This window comes from Stomoxys calcitrans, chromosome 2 (assembly GCF_963082655.1).
Source record: "Stomoxys calcitrans chromosome 2, idStoCalc2.1, whole genome shotgun sequence".
Lineage (NCBI taxonomy): Eukaryota > Metazoa > Arthropoda > Insecta > Diptera > Muscidae > Stomoxys > Stomoxys calcitrans.
Window position 1 is genome coordinate 221,642,175 of NC_081553.1, and position 22,072 is coordinate 221,664,246.

General features: G+C 31.1%; 1 protein-coding gene and 1 long non-coding RNA gene across 2 annotated transcripts in view; one reads left to right on the plus strand and one right to left on the minus strand.

Annotated features, from left to right (window-relative positions):
• Nucleotides 1-3,507: 3,507 nt before the first annotated feature.
• LOC106085886 (uncharacterized) lies at nucleotides 3,508-4,451 on the minus strand. Its single transcript, XR_009397262.1, has 3 exons — nucleotides 4,338-4,451; nucleotides 4,012-4,181; nucleotides 3,508-3,948 (listed from the first exon to the last, which is right to left on the minus strand). It is a non-coding gene; the product is annotated as an uncharacterized LOC106085886 (long non-coding RNA).
• Nucleotides 4,452-16,243: 11,792 nt separating this feature from the next.
• LOC106085885 (protein CREBRF homolog) overlaps nucleotides 16,244-22,072 on the plus strand; it is a 58,529-nt gene continuing 52,700 nt past the window's right edge. The window contains exons 1-2 of the mRNA XM_059363464.1: nucleotides 16,244-16,596; nucleotides 21,108-21,378. The gene's annotated coding sequence lies outside the window, so the exon portion shown is untranslated. The remainder of the gene's footprint in view (nucleotides 16,597-21,107; nucleotides 21,379-22,072) is intronic.

Below are 22,072 nucleotides of genomic sequence, written 5' to 3' on the forward strand. Positions count from 1 at the left end.
TTTTATTTATTTGCAGATTTCTTTAATTTGATCAAGGGAAATTTAAGGGGTTATTGCATCGAAACATCAAAAACTAGTAGAGGTAAGTGTTATAATTGTACAAATTATGTGAAAAATACATGTTTTAATTAAAATGTGTTTTTTATTTAAATTCTTGAAAAAATATAACATTAAATATTAAAAAAAAAAACAATTTTTTAAGAATAATCAAAATAATAAAAATATAAAAACTAAACATAAAAGAAATATAAAACTTAAAAAAAAAAAAATAAATTAAAAATAAAAAATTCGAAAAATCTTCATATACTCAGAATTTGAACAAAGTCCCTGTAGTAAACCACAATTTGTATGAACCCAAAGTATGCCCCTGAAGCATGTCCCTAAATAATGTCTCCAAAGTATTTTATATCCTAAACATATGCTCCCAAAGTACAATCTCAAACTATGTCCCCAAAGAATGTATCATTGATATGTCCCCAAAGTATGTTCTCAAACTATGCCTCAGTATATGTCCCCAAAGTATGTCCTCAAAGCATGTCCCCAAAGTATGCTCCTAAAGTATGTTCTCAAAATATTTCTTTATTCGATATGTGGTCTTCCACCGAAAGACACCATTAAAAAGCATATTAAAAAAATCATTTTCAAAGTACGTCCTCAGTATATGTCCCCAAAGTATGTCCTCAAAGCATGTCCCCAAAGTATGCTCCTAAAGTATGTCTTCAAAATATTTCTTTATTCGATATTTGGTCTTCCGCCGGAAGACAACATTAAAAAAATATTAAAAAAAGTCATTTCCAAAAAATAAAAAAATATATAAAAAAAAATAAAAATTATAAAAAAATTAAAAAAAAAAATTTTTTACTTTTTTGCAAAATTGGTAATCTATTAAAAAATAAAAAGCTTTATTTAAATATTTATAAAAAATATTAAAAAAAAATAAAATAAAACAATTTTAAAAAGAAAATAATAAATATAATACTAACAAGTAAGAGTGTGCTAAGTTCGGCAGGGCCGAATCTTATAAACCCTCCGCCATGGATCGCATTTGCCGCGTTTTTTGCGCTCTTATTAGGCAAACAAAGAATATTGTATAAGAACTGTTATGCTATTGGAGCTATATCATGTCATAGTCCGATTCGGACCATAAATGAATTGAATGCTGAACATTGTAGAAGTCATTGTGTAATACTTCAGTTCATTCGAATAATAATTGCGCTTTCTAGGGGCTCATGAAGCAAAATCGGGAGATAGGTTTATATGGGAGTTGTAACAAGCTATTGATCGATTCAAACCATATTAGACACGAATGTTGAAGGTCATGAGAGAAGCCGTTGAACAAAATTTCTGTCAAGTCGGATGAGTATTGCGCCCTCTAGCGGCTCAAGAAGTCAAGATCCCAGATTGGTTATATGGCAGCTATATCAGGTTATGTACCGATGTAGCGCCATACTTGGCACATTTATTGGAAGTCATAACAAAACACCTCATGCAAAATTTCAGCCATATCGGATGAGAATTGCGTGCTCTATTGGCTCAAGCAATCAAGATCTAAGATTGGTTTATATGACGGCTATACCAGATTGTGAACCGATTTGAATCATACTTAACACAGTTATTGGAAGTGATACCAAAACACCACGTGCAAAAATTTTGTTATTAAAACAAATAATTTATAATAAATGTAAAATACTAAAAATTAAAAAAATAAAATTAAAAAAAAAATTTTAAAAATGCAAAAAAAAATAAAAATAATTAATAAAAAAATTTAAAAAAAAATAAAAAAAGTCATAAATAAAAGTCAAAAAAGTCAATAAAAATTAAAAAAATTTTTGTCTTTTATAATATTTTGTTTAATAATAAATAATTTTTTTGAAAAAAAAAAATTATGAGACATATTGGGTTGCCCAAAAAGTAGTTGCGGATTTTTCATATAATCGGCGTTGACAATTTTTTCACAGCTTGTGACTCTGTAATTGCATTCTGTCTTCTGTCAGTTATCAGCTGCTACTTTTAGCTTGCTTTAGAAAAAATTGTAAAAAAAGTATATTTGATTAAAGTTCATTCTAAGTTTTATTAAAAATGCATTTACTTTCTTTTAAAAAATACGCAATTACTTTTTGGGCAACCCAATATATTAAAAGTTATATAGAAACGAAAACAAAATTAAAAAAACGTTTAAATTAAGCATTTTAAAAATGTTTAAATTATAAAACAATATAAAAAGATTAAAAAAAATTAAAATGTTAAAAAATATATGAAAATAAAAATTATTAAAAAATTAAAAGATATTTATTTAATATTATAATAAATAATGTATTCAAAAAAATTAAAAATTAACAAAAACAATAAAAAACAAATGTAAAATACTAAAAAAAACTTAAATTAAAAAAATTTAAATTAAAAATAAAAAATTAGTTAAAAAATAATTTTTAATTAAAAAAAAAACATAAAAAACGAATTCTAAAAAATTAAGCATTTCGAACAAAGATTTGAGTTTTGTTTTTAAAATAAATAAAAAAGATTAACAAAAATTTAAAACTTAAAAAAAATGCAAAAAAAAAATTAAAAGTTAAAAAAAAAAATTAAAAATTTTGTATTAAAAAAATTTGAAACAATAAGAAAATTAAATTGTGCCTTTTGTATTCATCACTCTTACCCAAAATTAGTATTCTTTCAAAAATAAAATAGTTTTTTTTTAAAGAAAAAATATACATTAAAAAAAAAACTGATTTTTTAAGAAACAAATATTAAATAAAAAAAGGAAAAAAAACCAAAAACTAAATAAAAAACTGTAAAAACAAATTAAAAAGATGAAACCAAATGTAAATAAAATTAAAAACATAAAGAAAATTAAAAAAAAAAAAATAGAAAATAAAGTAAAAATATGAGTAAACGTAAGTAAAAAACTAAAATGAAAAAAAAAATTTAAAAAATTCAAAATATTAAAATATTATTCCTTTTTTAATTTTTTACATTTAAAAACAATTAAAAAAATAAAATAAAGAGAAAGTTAAAAAAAAAATAATTTTATTTTTCTTTTATAATGATTTTCCCACTTAAGTATTATGACTTCTTTAACACACGCATATATGTTTCATAGAAATTTTTTTCGGAATTAAGTTTGATCTTAAATTTATTTGAAATTTAATTTTTGTTTATTACAAATTTCATCAAAATTTCATATAATGGAGACTTTTTGTTTTAAAATATTCTAAGAAGCCCAATATCATTTTCTAGCCTTCTGCCTTATGGCCAATACAATTTCTCATTTTTATCCTCAACATTCCAAGCTTTGTGAAATCCTTTTTCGATGTCATTGTCGACGCTCGTGCTATGCCTAAATCAATTGCTCTTCTCGCTTGTGTTGTGTTTTATTAAAAACAAATTTTATTGAAAAATCCTTGAACACGTACTGAGAAGGATTACTCGAATGCAAATACGAGTATGGTATGCTCCTCTTAAAACCCCTTTGAATTTTAATATAATCACAATGTTAGGCGTTTCAAGTTTCTTTTCTGAAATTCTCTTGGGGCTATTTCAAATGTTTGTTGTTGAAAATTTCCGTTTTCATAACAAAATAAAAAAAATTTTGGTAAGTCGAGGGGGAGAGAGAGGTATTTCTGCAATTTCTTGGCAGGATATAAGTAAAAGATTTTTTTTTTGGGAATAATATCATTTTCAAATTAGGTCGGTTTTAAACACAAACAACCAAGTGGCAAACCTGGAAAATTTAAATACTAATTAAGCTGTTGGGGCACCAAAACAATCACCCACACACACACATCAACAAGTGGTTTTCGTTGGGTGCTGCTCCTACTTCTACTCGGCATTTGTCCTTGCTCATGTCATGCGTTTTGCCTTGACATTTAAATATGAAATGCAGGGGACCACAAGTGTATATCAAAATGGATGCTTACTTTGTATGCTCCCTGATTTTTCTTATTTTTCCTTTTTAGGATACTTGAAATAAGGCGCAAAAATATTTCCAATGTCTTGCAAATGTTTACTTACTTTAGGCGATTAAGAAGATTTGTTTTTCAAATTTTCTGTGTATGCAGCATAAGTTTTCACACCAACTCTATCTCTGCTTTGGGACACAATCACAAAAATGGGAATTTTCAAGGTCTTCACCCACCAGAGAAATTTTCCTTCATCAAAGGCCTTGAATTTGTTTTGTTTTTCTTTTACGTTTCATTGAGTTAAGAATGCAGAGAAGAAAAAAAAAACAATTGAATCTACAGCTTCAGGAAGTAAAGATTTGCTTTTATTGCAATCGTTAGTTGTGTGTCCATGTAATGGAGCCGGAAATGAAATGTAAACAATTTCCTTTGGCTTACTTTAACCCAAGATCGAGGGCCCCTTTATTCACTCACCCACTCACACAGATGGGAGGCAATGTCTGTGTGTGAGTATATGCAGCAGTGTATGCGTCAATGAAATCTTTGTGACACTCTGCATGAATGCCAACATTGACATTTTATTACCATGACATAAAAATCAAAGCAAATGGCATTGTGGTAGGTAGGGATATATGATAATTTTGGGAAAAAAAAAACTTAAAGCAGAAATTAAAAAACAAAAAAAAAAATAGAAAGAAAGTCCCCAAAGTAAATCACAATCTGTATGAACCCAAACTATGTCTTCAGAATGACCCATAATATATCCTCCAAGTACATATGTCCCAAAATTTTGACCACAAACTTCGTACCCTAGGCATGTCCCCAAAATTTGTTCTCAAAGTGTGTCCTGAATATATGTTCCCAAACTATGTCCTCAAAGTATGTTAAAGTATATTTTTTAAAATATAAACCAAAATATGTCCCATATGTATGTTCGCTAAATATGCTCCCAAAGTATGTCTCCAAAATATGTCCCCAAAAATATTTCCCATTAGTATTTGCTCAAAAGTATGCCTCTAAAATATGTCTCATGGTATGCCACTAAAGTATTTGCTCAATGTATGTCCCCAAAGTATGTTTTCAATGCATGTCCCCAAAATATGTGCACAGAGTATGCCCCAAAGTATGCCCCTAAAATATGTTTTCTAAATACGTCTTAAAATTATGACCCAAGATATGTTCATTAGGAGGATATCCCATAGGTATATCCTCTGAATATATCCCCAAAGTGTGTTCTCATTGAATACTCCTAAACTATGTCCCCAAAGTATTTCCCATAGGAATGTCCACAAAGTTTACCATTAAAGTATTTGCTCAAAGTATGTTCTCAAAATATATGTCCCCAAAATATGTTCTCAAAGTTTGTTCCCAATAGATATCCCCAAAGTATTTAAACAATGTATTTCCCCAAAATATGTCATTACGCCCTCAAACTATGTCCCAAAAGTATGGCCCAAAGTATGTCACCAAAATATATCCCCAAAGTACGTTCCGAAAGTTTGTTCGCAATAGATTTTCCCAAAGTATGTATTCAAAACATGTCCACAATGTATGCCCTTATATGTGTTCAAAATATGTCCTCAAAATATGATCCAATATATGTCCCAAAGTATGTTCCATAACATAGTTATACCCTCAAAATATGTCCCTAAAGTATTTCTCATAAGTATATCCCCTGCGTATGTCCCCAAAGTATTTGCTCAAACTGTTTTCAAAGAATGTCCCCAAAATGTGCATCGAAAGTATTTGCCCAAAGTATATTTTCAAAGTATGGCCTCAAAGAATGTCCCCAAAGTATATCCCCAAAGCATGTCCCCAAAGTATATACCCAAAATATGTTCTCAATGTATGTCCCCAAAGTATATCCTCAAATTATGTCCCCAAAGTATGCATCCAAAATATATTCACAAAGTATGTCCCTAATATTTTTCCCCAATGTATGTCCTCAAAGTATGCCTCTAAAATATGTCCCCGAAAATGTCCTGAAAATATATCCTCAAATTATGCCCTAAAGAATATTCCCAAAATATATCCCCAAAGTATTTACTCAAAGTATGTCCCCAAAGTATGTTCTCAGTGTACATATGTCCCCAAAGTATATCCGATAGGTATGTCCCGAAAAAAAAATCCTGAAAATATGCCCCTAAAATCCTCTAGCCTTCATGGACAAATAATCCGCTTCCTACGACTCGGCATTCGAAGGAATCGAGTGACAAAAAGAAAAAATATAGTGGTTCAGGATGTTAGTGTGAGGCGGCCACTGCGGCTATAAGGTTTAAGGTGATGGGAGAATGTTTATCGTGGCGACGATAAGTAGCCTGGAAGGAATGGAAGTTATTTTGGATCGGATACTTGAGACGAGGTATTTTTCTATTTTTTTCAATTTATGCACAACCTCATGCAATCTCCACCAACCTTCCCTTGATATAGACATGGGGTTTGCTCTGCTGTTTGCTCTTTATCATGGTATCCACAATACTTTCCGTAATTATGAGTAGAAATGACGTACGGCTTTAAGGTCTGTAGGCCTTTGGTGTACCATAACTTGCCTTCCTAGGCTTGCTTCCTACCAGGCTTTCACAAGTTCAGGCACACTTCTCTAGTACCGCCGGAAATATTCCATCAGCTCCGGGTGACTTAAATGGTTAGAAGTTCCACAAGGTAAAGGAATTTACTATAAATTCTGACATGATAAGCCTTCGATCATTCTCATTACTCTAAGACTCTGGTGTCTCCGTGATTACTGTCGTATCCTGTGGAAAATGCCTTTTCATAAAACGCCTTAAAATGTCCTCCGTTATCTCTGAATATCCCCAAAGTTATATATACCGCAATACCACTGCTGAAATTTTTTAAAAAATGTGACAAAAACAAATCAGAGTTAACAACCGCTGATATATGATATTTAAATTTCTCATAGAAACCTCGGCGTTTGCGTTCATAGGCGAAATAACACTTCTCAACCATAAGTTATTTCATCATAAGTTAGAAAATGTCCTCAAAGTTATCCTCAATTTCTCATCAATTCCTTCAATTGTTTACTATTGTACAATTTTGCATAATGTCCCCAAACTTATTATGCGACTAACTAACGCACATAGTGGAAAAACTCCCACATTTAATACTTGCGTCTTATGTACTACAACAAAGCTTGTTTATAGCTGTGTGTATGTATGTATGCCTATACAAGTAGCACATACACTTGTATAGTGACCAGACAGAAAAGCCGGCGTATTCAAAACAATAACAACAACAAAAAAAAAATAAAACACAATATACACAGTCAATAAGAACCCCAAGAATCAAACAGCAAAGAGTCGCAGGGCAAAGAGAGTGTGAGAGAGAGAGAGAAGAAGTTGTGGAAATATGAGTAGACAGAGAAAAAGGAAAGTGAAGCTTTGTTAAGTGCTTGTGGGGGTGGGTGTTATAGATATTCAACATTAAGTTAATATGGCGCCAAGGCCATATTAATGTAAAAATACTACCACCATTAACTCTCACATGCCACGGCTTGCTATAGGTGTAGGTGTTGTCCTTCTAGTTCATTATTGTTTGCCTACTTTCTTACTCTCTCTCCCTTTGTGTTTTTCTCCTACACAATCCCTAAGCTTTGAATATACTTTGGCATTTGTTGTGAAATTGTAGAACATAAACAAAATCCTTATAAAAACAAAGTCGGCAAAAAAAGGTGATGAGAACTTTTAAAGAGAAAAGTCCTGTAGGAGTAATTACACTGGAATACTATGAAATACAAATGTCATCAAGGCCATTTCTGGCTGTAGGAGTAGTAGGAGGTTATGTGTCAAGCTCATGCCATGTCAACCTTACTAGCCTTCCCCCCTTCTTTCTCTTTCCCTCATTCGGTCTTTCTCATCGAAGCATGGCATAAAATATTGTTCTTGGCATTGAATTCGAAATAGAAATTAAAAAACCTTCACACACATACACTCACATAGACCAGCTTAAATGAACTCAAGGGCCTTAATATCAGAATTTAAGATGGGAAAATATGGGGGAAAATGCTTGCAACAATGTGGGTGTTTTGGGGATTATATGGAAAACCAAACATACCAAAGCGAACCGACCGCCACCAGAAACTCTCCAGATAAAAGATGCGCTTTTCCTCTTCAATTGACGTTTATGTTTTTGCGTCGTAATTTTCGTTTTTCCTCATTCTGGGAAACGGGTTTTGTTTTCTATCCCCCATTAGGTGTGGAAATCTTTGTATTTTTAATACTATGTGGGAGTTTGTTTTTTTTTTCTTCCGTAGTTCTCTTAACAGGTGTTAGAGACTGCATATTTAAACGTTTAATTTTTTTTTTCTATTTCATACTCTGGAAAAGAATCCTAAATCAGTGTAATAGAATCCGATTTAGTAAACATGGTTTACTTTATTTTGTCCCAGGTCGAATGTTTTCATTAACTGAATATTTAAAACAGTTGAAAAATACTCAAAAAAAAAAAAATTAAATAAAATAAAGTAAAACAGACTGAAATAAAATAAAATAAATTAGGGCAAAATAAAATTAAATAATATGAAATTAATGAAAATGAAACGAAATGGAATAAAAAGGAAAGAAATGGAAGGAAATGGAATGAAATGAAATGAATTGAAATGAAATGGAAGCGAATAGAATGGAATGAAATGAAATCTAATTCAATGGAATGAAATGAAATGGAATGAAAAGAAATGAAATTAAATGAATTGAAATGGAATGGAATGGAATAGAATGGAATGGAATGAAATGATATGATATGAAATGGAACGAAACGAAATGAGATGAAATGGAATGGAATGAAATGAAATGGAATGATATGATATGAATGAAATGGAACGAAACGAAATGAAATGGAATGGAATGGAATAAAATGAAATGGAATGAAATTAAGTAAAATTTAATGGAATGGAATGAAATGGAGTGGAATGAAATGGAGTGGAATGAAATGGAGTGGAATGAAATGGAGTGGAATGAAATGGAGTGGAATGAAATGGAGTGGAATGAAATGAAATAGAATAAAATTAAATGAAATGAAATGGAATAAAATGCAATGAAATGGAATAAAATGAAATGAAATGGAATAAAATGTAATGAAATGGAATGAAATGAAATGATATGAAATGAAATGGAATGAAATGAAATGGAATGAAATGAAATGGAATGAAATGAAATGAAATGGAATTAAATGAAATTAAATTAAATAAAATGGAATGAAATGAAATGAAATGGAGTGGATTGAAATGAAATAGAATAAAATGAAATGGAATGGAATGAAGTGGAATGAAATGAAATAGAATAAAATTAAATGGAATAAAATTAAATGAAATGGAATGGAATAAAATGAAATGAAATGGAATAAAATGTAATGAAATGAAATAGAATGGAATGAAATGAAATGAAATGAAATGGAATGAAATGAAATGGAATGAAATGGAATGAAATGAAATGAAATGAAATGGAATGAAATGGAATGAAATGGAATGAAATGGAATGAAATGGAATGAAATGGAATGAAATGGAATGAAATGGAATGAAATGGAATGAAATGGAATGAAATGGAATGAAATGAAATGAAATGAAATGGAATGAAATGAAATGGAATGAAATGAAATGGAATGAAATTAAATAAAATGAAATGAAATGGAGTGGAATGAAATGAAATGAAATAGAATAAAATGAAATGGAATGGAATGAAATGAAAAAGAATAAAATGAAATGGAATGGAATGGAATGGAATGAAATTAAATGAAATGGAATGGAATAAAATGTAAAGAAATGGAATAAAATGAAATGGAATGGAATAAAATTAAATGGAATGGAATAAAATTAAATGGAATGCAATAAAATAAATTCATGTAAAAATAAAAAAAAACATTAACGCCCAATACATTTTTTAAAATGTTTGAAAAAAAAACATCATTATTTCCTGAGCCACTCTATTTTTACAATGAAAAAAACATTTTCTTAATACTTAATGACCATTTAGCGAAGAAATCACTTTGACATAAAATCACACTTGCTGTCAAATGTAGTATTTTTATAGCCATAAATTTATTTGTTTAATATGGTTAGGTTAGTGGCAGTCTGCCATCAGACTCACTTAGACGTTTTCGCCCTTTGTAATACCACAGGAACACAAGAAGGAAGATTCCTTCTAGTTCCTACCGTTGAACCATCCAGATCGCTTTTAAAAGCCCATAAATTGCCAATGTTCACATCCGCTAAATCAGACAGGTTCTCATAGAAATGAGGGACGCACACACAGAAGATGTTCTATAGTCTCTTCTTCTTCGATGTCCTCACAGCTTCTGCAAAAGTCGTTGCTGGCTACCTTCAATCTTTCATAATGTTTTCCGATTAGACAGTGACCTGTCATGACGAACACAATGACTGAGACGTCTAGTCTAGTCAATGGCAGCAAAGCAGTAGACCTCTTAAAGTCTAGATTAGATCACATAGTTTTGGAATGCTATGAGCTGATCATCTATCATTCGTTGTCCTTCGGGCCTGGTCCTGTTTAATATAGAAATCATCAAATTCAACAAGACACTACAACGGTTTCCCAAACTCTCACTTCTAAGAATTTTAAGAAAATTTTTTATTTGTTTTTATTTTTTTTAATATTTATATGAGAGTTGTACTATTACTGCTACAAAGACCTTTCATTTGAATCCCATATTGCCCCAATTGCCCTACATGTCAATTTAAGGGGTTTTTTTTAGGGGTGGGGTGGCCTCTGACTTTTAGAGTCCAATTTTTGTAACAGATTTGTATTCTACTTTCATTTGATAGCCACATACACCCAATGGGACATCATGCCCGTTTTAAGGAATTTTGGGATAGGGCGTTCCCCCTATTTGCTTCACCTTGTTAAATGCGTGTTTTTGGATGACCATAAGATTGCTAACAAATGTTTCCAATAATCGGCGTATCCCTCAAATTCATCCCCATTTTTGGGAGTTTTGGGATAGACCTTTCCCCCTATTTGCTTGACCCCAAAGATGTTTATTTGTGTTTTTTGGATGACCATAAGATTGCTTAAAAAATTTTTCCATTTAACGACGTATCCCTCACTCTCATCCCGAAAAAAATTGGTCTATTGCTGTATCCATCTCCCCAACCGAAAAATAGTTGCTTATTGCTGTAAAAGAGTCAGTTTTTACTGTAAGTGATGCTCCTGATTGTCACATTAGCCTTAATTTATTGTAGGCGTAGCCACCAAATTAAACAATCACGCTCTTTTCTGAGTTTACAGCTAGCGCGAGAGATTTGAGTAGCAAATTTCATATCTTTTGGTGGAGACACAACATTTTTCATTGGTGCTGTAAATGAATCAACATTTACTGTAAATCGCATATTTTTTTCAAATGTTTTCTAATACCAAAAAATATTACCCTTTTTGAAGTATGCATCCAAGCCAAGTTTGTTACTTTTCTTTTCTTCCATCTATTGAGTTTACAAAACAAAAATTAACGTAACATCATAAATAGTGGACAACGTAACGTATAAACATATTTGTTCATCTTTTCATTGACCCAAAAACAGCATTGTTTTAAAGTTTATTTTTTTTAAATAAATCATTTTCAAATGCACCACAATTCATGTCAGACGTGTCAGACCTTTTGTGTGACAAACCTATGGTCACCTTGAATTGCTGCTGTAATCGTTTTAATATTTTGCCATATTTCTTCTGTGGTAATGAAAAAACCAATAAATTGTTGTTACATGCTGTTTGTTTTTGTTGTACTATGTTTTTCATTGTTTAGAGTCTATTAATTTCAAATTACCCAACATAAATAAGGTATTAAAAATATTTCTAACAGTCCGGCTGGCTGGTAGCCTGACTGACTCTCTCTGTGTGGTAACGGAGACACCTCAACAATATTTTCATTGCTGCCTTGGTGATGCTATGGCTGCTACTGCGGCTGTGGCTGTGACCATTGAAAATGTCATAAAAACAAAAAACTAAAATGTACTGCATTCCGCCGCAGACGATCTTAGGGGAATATCGTTTGCCATTTGTTATTGTAATAAAATGTATTTTGTTACAACGTTTTAATAATTGAACATGATGTTGTTGTGTTTGGTTCCGTGTCAATAAATTATTTTCGAGTTGTAGTGACTATTTATTTTTATTTATTTTGATGTTAGTTATGGGTGGGTGGAAAGATTGGTAAACAGAAAATTTCAATGAAAACCTAGTTTTCGAATGCTGACAAAATGTCAAAAAAATAAAAATTTATTTAAAATTCCTAGGAATGGAAGAAATATTTTGAAAAAATGTTTATAAGTATACCATTAAAAAAAAATAATAATGAATGAATAATAAATTAAAAATATTAAACTTTGAAAAAATTTGAGTAAAATTATTATTTTGAACAAATTTTTAGAAAATAAAATTTTTCCTTAATTGTTTGAAATTTTATTTATTAATCCAAATGAAATTTTAATGACTTTCCATGAAACCAGTAAGGAATGGTAAAATGGTCGGGCGGAGCATACTATATAATACCCTACACCTACTCTAGCATTAGAAATTAAGCCAATTGATATATGTATTTTAGAGCTATATCTAAATCTGGACCGACTTTTTTCGAACAGATCGGTTGAAAATTTTTGTTACTATGGCCATTTAAGTGCAAATCGGGCAATACATATATATGGGAGCTACATCAAAATCTAAACCGATTTTGATGAAATCTTGCTGATAGGTTAAGATCAGTAACAAAACAATCCATGTCAAATTCTGTGCAGATCGGTTAAAAATTGTTGGTACTACAGCCATTAAAGTGCAAATCGGGCGATACATATATATGAGAGCTATATCTAAATCTGAAACGATTTTTACCTAGATCCTTGAGCCAAAAAAGTGACCTGGCAAAATTTCGTGACGATTGAACAAATACAACCTGTACTTTGATTACAAAAATACATGAACGGACATGGCCATTTAAGTGCAAATCGGGCGATACATATATTTGAGAGCTATATCCAAATCTGAACCGATTTTAATGAAATCTTTCAGATAGGTTAAGATCGGTAACAAAACAATCCGCGCCAAATTTTGTGCAGACTGGTTGAAAATTGTAGTTGCTACGGCCATTTAAGTGCAAATCGGACGAAAAATATATATGGGAGCTATATCTGAATCTGAACCGATTTTGATGAAATCTTGCAGATATGTTAAGATTAGTAAAATAACAATCCATGCCAAATTTTGCGTAGATCGGTTGGAAATTGTAGGGACTACAGCCATTAATGTGCAAATCGGGCGATACATATATATGGGAGCTATATCTAAAAATGAACCGATTTTGATGAAATCTTGCAGATATGTTAAGTTCAGTAGTAGAACAATCCATACCAAATTTTGTGCAGATCGGTAGTTGATACGGCCATTTAAGTGCAAATCGAGCGATACATATATATGAGAGCTACATCAAAATCTAAACCGATTTTGATGAAATCTTGCTGATAGGTTAAGATCAGTAACAAAACAATCCGTGTCAAATTCGGTGCAGATCGGTTAAAAATTGTTGGTACTACGGCCATTTAAGTGCAAATCGGGCGATACATATATATGAGAGCTATATCTAAATCTGAACCGATTTTTACCTAGTTCCTTGAGCCAAAAAAGTGACTTATGCAAAATTTCGTGACGGTTGAACAAATACAACCTGTACCTTGATTACAAAAATACATGAACGGACATGGCGCTAAATCGAATCAGAAAGTGATTCTGATACTTATCAATGGGTCTAGCTCTTCTCCTTCTTAGCGTTGCAAACAAATGCACAAACTTATAATACCCTGTACCACATTGGTGGTGTGAGGTATAAAAATTATTTTTTTTTATACCCACAATCAACGGAATTTGTTAAAAGGTTTGCTGTTTTAGCAAACATTTCCGTCTGGTGTTTTAACTAACAAGATCTGATGTTTCAACTAATCTGCTAAAGTATTGAACACATTATTTTATTTTATTTAAATTTTTTAGTTTATTTTGTTTTATTTTATTTTAGTTTATTCTGTTTATTTTATTTTAGTTTATTTTATTTTATTTTATTTTATTTTATTTCATTTTATTTTATTTTATTTTATTTTATTTTACTTTATTTTTTTATTTTATTTTATTTTTCAAATTTTTAAATCCCACTCTATTTATTTAATAAATTTAATATTTGTTCAAGGTTCCTACTGTTTCAAACTATTTGAACAAATGTTCGAAAAATTTTATGCAGATTCCCCACCTACTTGAACTAATGCTTTGTTATTTTGATCCAGATTCCTACTATCCCAATCTATTTAAACTAATAGTTCATAAATGTTAACAATATTTCACTGTCTCCACCTACTTCAACTAATGTTTTGAAAATTTAATCAATATTTCTTCTGTCCCAACCTATTTGTACGATTTTTTTTAGGCTAAGTTGAATCTACGGTCCCATAAATTTTGTATTTATAAGTTTAAAAGAATTTTTTCGCAAAATTTTTGGCTTGTTTCAATATGTGTTAAGATTCCTATTGTCCCAAACTACTTGTAATAATGTTGAAAAAAATTGGATATGATTCCTACTGTCCCAGGCTACTTGTTGTAATGTTTGCAAGATTTGAGTAAGATTCATACTGTCCCATACTATTTGATCGAATGTTTTCAGACTTTCATTTAAATTCCTACTGTCCCATACTATATTTGTCAAGATTCCAACAGTCCCCACCTACATACATTGTTTTCTAAACAAGGATAAGTGACATCAATTAAGCAAAATTACCTCAAATTCCTACTGTTCCAAACTACCAATATCATCATAAGTATTAAAAGGCAGTTTTTTCAAAGATTGTTTTAATTAAAAAAATGCTAGACACACAACACACACCTACTAGTGCGTACAACGCCTTATGTTCCAAGTTTATATTTTCCCATTGTTATAGATTTTCATAAAGATTTTTAATTTTTAACTAAGTTATGTACATGTAAACATCCATTTACATATGTATGTGTGTGTGTGTGCGTACGCGTGAGTGTTTGAGTTTTTTGGGCCTGCCAAAATTGCTTTTGAAAACATCATCGTAATGAAAACATCACCAACTCAACTGTACTACACCCACTCCACCACCCCTACAATACAAAAGGAAAACTTTTCCTCTTTCAACAATAATAGCAACAACAACAATAGCGACGACAATGTCGAGACTTGGGAACGACCGGCCGACTTAAAGATTGTTTTTTTTTCTGTTCTTTCTTGCTTGTTTTTGTTTTGTCTTTTTTTCTACCAATTTCCACCCTCAACGACCAACTGACTGACAGATTTTATGGGACATACAAACAACAACCACAACAAAAAGCCAAGAGCAAATTCTGCTTTGTTTACATTTCCACAGTTGAGGATTTTGGGGAGTTTTTGACGCCCACCATAGGCAAGCAAGCACAGATGATGATGATGCACACTCATACTTGCACACACTACTCACGCAAAATTTGCCTTAAATTTTACCATTCTCTTTGTGTGTCTTATGTATGTATGTTTCTATGTACACACACACACAGGCATATACACAAGACGCCAGACCATATGTGTATGCCAAAACGATACAACAAAGAATGTTGTCAATTTATTTTATTTTATTTCTTTTACTGTGGGTGTGTGTATAAGAGTATGTGAGTGTTTTGAAGTATTTTTTATGTATTCCTAATGGTGGGTGCTGCTGCTGATGATGACGACATGGAAAAATAGGAAGAAAATCAAAACAGAGCAGTAAAACAACAATAGAACATCGAAAACAAAAACCAAAAAAAACATGTGTTGAATATTGGAATATTTTCTGTTGGTGGTTAGCTACATTCTCTGTGTTTACACAGAATTGAGTTAACAAAACAAAATAGTAAAAATTTTAGGCAAACTCATAAAGCAGAGAGTACTATGTGTGAGAGAGAGAGAGGGAGAACAAGATACTAAGGCAATGCGCATGTACCAAAACAGCTGAGCTTTGCTTTTTGTGAGGGATAAATAAACAAAACAACATTTGTTCAACTTTATGAATATGGGAAGAATAAAAGAAACTTGAATAACAAATAAAAAATAAACAGAGAGTACACACACACACACACGCACATATATTATCTACTATAGCACCACACCACCATGTGTTGTTCATAAATATCAGGCTGAACAAAGAATCAAAATGGAATGAAAATGGAAATAAAAGCTTTTCGCAGAACATTGAGCAACAGAGAGGGTGAGAGAGTGCCAGAGAGCCATACAGAGTGGGAGCTTCTTTTCACTTGAATTGAATTCTTTCAAAGCAACGCTCTGCAGTCATTGCCTAATGGTACGTATGATTATTGTAAAAGTTTTTATCAAACGGTCAAGAACGTCCAAAAAACACACGGAAAGCTTTAAAGCAAAACAAGAAGCAGTAGTAGTTAAAAAAAAATTAATATACTATAGCAAAAGAAATCAGCACATCATTCGAAGCCATACTGAATACAAAATAAACACAAAAACGGAAGAATAAATAATAATAATTAAAACTAAATGAGAAAAAACATCATTTAGGAATATTTTTCACAAACAAAGACAACAAAGTTTAAAAAGCAACCAAGAAAAAAAAAGAATAAAACCAACGACCGTTTCTAATAAAAAGTTTACAAACAAAAAGGAAAACCAATTAATTTCATAATAAAATAAAACAAAAAAGTAAGCAAATATAATAAATCAAAGGCAAAAGAAAAAATAGAAAAAAAATCATGACAAGCATATGTTGGACATCAAGCAGTGGAAATAATTTGTATAAATTTTTAAAGCAATGCAAAAATTCTAAATTATTAAAATTTTAGCAAAAATTTTCAAATTGTGTTAAAAAAAAAAATCAAAAACCACGTTTTCCATCAAAATTATAATTTGAAAAATTAAGTTTATAATAAAAAATCTAACTCACTTCAACTCAATAAAAATTGTTATAAAAATTTCAGGTTTTTTCTATTTTCTAAACATTCGAGTTTTGTGTTAATAAATGAACCAGTTTAGTTCACACATATTCATATAAAAAAATAAAAAAAAAAACAAAATACCTATAATAACAGATAGACAAACAAGAGCGACAGCAAGCCGCTGACGTAGTCTGCTGCTGGCAGCAGCAGTAGCAGAACAGACAGACATATGCACTCAGTGTAGTAGTTAAGTAACAAAAAAAGAATAACAAAAACAAAAGCTAAAATAGAAAATAAAAACAAGAAAGAAAAGTTCAAAAATCCCCCTTTTTTCCTCAACTTTGTATTCAAGCAAAAACTATGGCAATTATCATTTATTCGTGGCTATAATTTGAATGAAATAAACCAAAGAGTGTAAGAGTATGATAGAGAGAGAGGGAGAAGTTAAGAGGGGGTATAAATAAGCAGACATTATTCACATTCACAATAACCCATGTATCCCCCCCACACCCTACACACTCTCCTTTGCCCTTATAGAAAAAAACCACAGATAGCTATGATGAAAAAAAAAACCATAACGTCTGTCTTAAACGACAACAAAAACACAAAACTAAATTTACATAATTAATTTACATATATCGAGAATTCAAATTAACAAGCTACAACAATAACAAACTTAGCAATAGCTACAAAAACAAAAAACACACTAATATTTAGCCGTGAATAAGTGTCAAGAGTGTTGGTGTTTTGATGTGGAGTATGGTGTGCTGAGTGGTGCACTCATCAGCAATCTAACTACCTACCTACTCTCCACTTAACATTATAGAAAACCCACCTCCCCAATGAAAAAACTAAAAATACCTACGCCTTTCATTTACTCTCTCTCTCTCTCTCTTTATCTCTCTCTCTCTCCCACTGAATGTCTCTGCCTGTCATCTGTAACCAAACAACTTAACGGTTGCTTGCATACTTTTACAAAACAAAAATTACAGCTGCTCATAACCGATACAACAAAACCCCCTCCCCATTCCCTGCACTCTAAAGCATTATCAAGGGATTTGCATTCATATGCATATAAAAAAAAGATGCGTGTGTGTTTTTTTTTTTGCCGCCCGCTTGCATTCTTCATGTTGTGTTATTGTTTACATCGTTTAGTGTCATATTATAAAGCTTACATTGAAGAAAAAAAATACTCACACACACCTACCAATCTATTTGACAAAGAGATGTATTGTCAGTTGTTTCTTTAAGTCAAGCGTCAAGACATTTACGAGAGATTAGTTTGAGCAGATTATGGTATATTATTGGGATTTTTATGACGTTTGTTTGTTTGTTTTTTAGGAATTTAGGATTTTTAAGCTTTAGAAAAAAGGGGAAAACATCAAATAAAAAATCGAAAGCAATAAATTTGGAGAAAAGAAAACATAGACAACAAAATTAGTAATTCATTTAACGTTTTCTTGTGAGAAATAGGAGGTATGGAAAATTGGCTTGCCTCCATTAGTGAAATAAAAAAATAAAATAAAAATATTTTCATGAAAAATATGAATATTAGTTAAAAATGAGGTAGGAATAGTAAGCAATACATCAGATTTCCAAAGGCCAAATTTTTAATTATACCCTACACAGCACTGTGGTACAGTGTATTATAACTTTGTGCATTTGTTTGCAACGCTAAGGAAGAGAAGATCTAGATCTATGTACACCGATCGGCTTCGAAACACTCCTTAATTCGATTTAGCTATGTCCATCTGTCTGTCCATATATTCTTGTAATTCGCATTTGTTTTCCGATTGCCATAAAATTTTGAACAAGTCACTTTTTGATTCAAGGACTAAAGCTATGGATTTTGAACAAAATCGGATAAGATTTTTATGTAGCTCCCAACAAGGCGCAATTCTTATCTGAATGGACTGAAATTTTACACAATGACTTATACAATGTTCAGAATTCAATTTATTTATGGTCCGAATCGGACTATAACTTGATATAGCTCCAATGGCATAACAGTTCTTATTCATTATTCTTTGTTTGCCTAAAAAGAGATACCGCGCATTGAACTCGATGGTGGAGGGTATTTAAGATTCGGCCTGGCCGAACTTAGAAAGCTCTTACTTGTTGGTATTATTATGGAACACATAGGACTACACAGGAGTAGACTTAAGCAGAATAAAGATAAGGCAAAGAATTCCTGTTAATGCCTTTGAAGGTTAATGGTTTAGGTATACAAATTTGCCCATGGAGCAAACTTCTCACATATCAATGATAACTGTCCGATTCAAATTTAACCAGCTCAATGTTAAGGGGCCTCCTTTCTATAGCCGAGTTCGAACGCTGTGCCTCACTACGACAAATAATGGAATTTTTAAGCCAGAAGGACCGTTACTTGGCATATCCTTCTATAAATTTTAACTGCAACTGCTTGTGTCTGGTCTAAGGCTGCACATTAGGATGGGTTGATTTTTTTTTAGTTTGGCCAGAATTTTACTATTCAAGGGGTTTTAGCCCTCAGAAAGCTATGCTGGGATGAGGCCTATAACAAAATCTGAATCAATATGACCCATTTGCAATTTCCAATGCCCTTATCAATAAGAAGTCGTAGTGCAAAATTTCAAGCGGATATCTTCATTCGTTCAAACACTTTCGTGATTTCGACAGACGGAAAGGCGTACGAATGTGGCTAGATCGCCTTAAAATGTCAAGACGATCAATAAAATATACAGTTTTTTAGGTCGCTGAACAATATTTCGTGGTGTTACTAACAAAATGGCTAGTTTAGTACAGCCCCCATCCTATGTTGGTGGATATAAAATAGTCCCAAATGCAACTTGTCAATTTCAAATTTTCTTATTGTAAACTCTTCTAGCATAACACAAATTTCACCAGCATTGGTGAGGGGTGGCAACTACCTACCCCTCAAAATGTTCTTCATGGCATTGAGCTTGCTAACCTCTGGCTAATGACACTCTTCAAAAAACCGCAAAAAAACCAACACATGTGTTAAGCTTTACTATGCAAATACACTTCGCGTTACGTTTAACTAATCGCCGTCAATGATTGGCTGGCTAAGCAACATTAGTGACAAAGAAGAAAACGAATGAACAAGCGAATGAGCGGCTTTAAAAATTAAGAGAATTTGCATACTTAATTAACATTAGTTGGTAAAATTTAAGCAAGCTACTTAAAATAAAACATCAATAACAACAACAACAACAACAACAACAACAACAACAACTACTACTACTGCAAAAAGCTTCTTAAACTATCAAAATTTCTTGTTTAGCTAGCACTGATATCGTTTAAAACAGACTTGCTGGGGGGCAAAAGCAAATGATGGGGGCAACGGCGTCGATGGCGGTGTATGCTTTGTTGAGCTCAACTTAAAATATTTGAGTTTCTTTAATGGCATTTAAATACTTAATATACACAAACATACATACATACATATAAGCATGCTTATGCATAAGCTTGAGAGTATGGTTTAGGTGGTGTGTTGGTTTTTATGCCTTTGCTATCGTTTGTTTCTTCATTTTTTTTTGTCTTTTCAACACATTCTTGCTAGTCTGCTAAAATAATAGCAAACTGAGTTCTGTATTTGCCACTTTCAATGAATGTGTATGTATGCATGTATGAGTAGGCTATGCCTCTTCTCTGTCGGTCCGTGAGTTTTAGTTTAAGTATGCTAGTGTGAGACTTGTTATGATTATTTATTTTATTTTTTTTTTTTTTTTGGGTTTGTAAATCGTTTTGACACGCAAGAAATTCGTGATACCTGAGTGTGTTGTGTTATATGGTGATTGAATGATGAAGAGAGCTACAAAAAAACTAAAAATACATGCGATACCTTTCAACTACATATTTTTATTTGCGTACTCACCACTCTCGCTTTGCTTTACCACAGAGCCACCACACTCTTTGAGGAGAGTTTTTTTTTTGGGGCGGGGGCTGGGGGATTTTTGTTTACTTTTGTTTTCGTTATTTTTGTTTTGAAGAATTGTTGCATAAAATATGCAAAATAGAATTTGGCAAATAACAAATTTTATGGTTAATTTCATTAATAAAAAAAACACAAAAATAAAAACGACTTAGGTATCTAACTAAAAAATGACTTTGTGTTAATAAATTGGAAGAAGATAAAAACAAAAAAAGCTGATGTAAAACAAACAAAAACTTGAGTGTGAACTTTGTGATAAAGAAAAAACCCAACAAACATTAGTTAAAAAAAAGTGTTCTCTAAGAAAATTTTTTATGAAATTACCTATTTTTTAATTTTTATAGTTTTCAAAAACACTATCCAAAAGAATATCAATTAAAGAAAACTCACAAAAGAAATCGCAAGATATAATTTTGTGGCAATGTAAAATAACAAAGAGCGTAGATATTTAAAAACTAAAAACAAAACTTTACAACTTTATTAAATTTTATTGCCTTACAACTGTACCACTAAAATCGAACCTCATAAGAGCAGCAGCAGCAGGAAATTTACTGCGGTCCAGCACCTTTACCTTGGAATTATTTTCTACCCTATTTATTTTTATTGGATTTAAAGGTTAGTGTTCTTTTTTGTTAAAACAAAAAATTTTATTTTAAATTAATGACTTCGTTTATCAGTGAAGTATTTATTTTTTAATGTTAATGTTCACATGTTCTTTATCAATGCTAAAATTTAACCACAAAAATTGTTCTTTTTTCATTCATTGGCAAATTATTTGTTTTTTTTTTACTATAATTCTCATTGTACGCAGACAAATTCACTTAAAGCATTTGTTTGTGTAAGCAAAAAAAAAAAAAAATAATAATAATAACCTCATCAAAGAAGCCAGCTGCCTGTATAGTAGGAGAGTACTTTTATATTTAAGACTAAAAACTGTGAACTTAAAAAAAAAAAAATAAAAAAAAAATTAAATTTTTTTAAAAACAAATAAAAACCAAAGAAAACTAAAAATAAATTTAAAATAGCAATTAAAAAAACTAATTAAATCAAATTTAAAAAATAAACATAAAAAACCTACCCAAAACTTACCAAATATATATATAGACCAATCATGATAATATGGGACTCAAATTAGAGGTTTTTAAGAGTAGAAAACGTTTCTGATATCCAAGTGTCAGACTAAGACTTTGGCTTACAAAACATTAGAAAAATATGACAAAATAAATATGTTTTTTTAATTAAACACAAAATCATAAAAACTAAATAAAAGTTTAAAAAATTAAAAATATATAAAAAAATAAATAAAAAA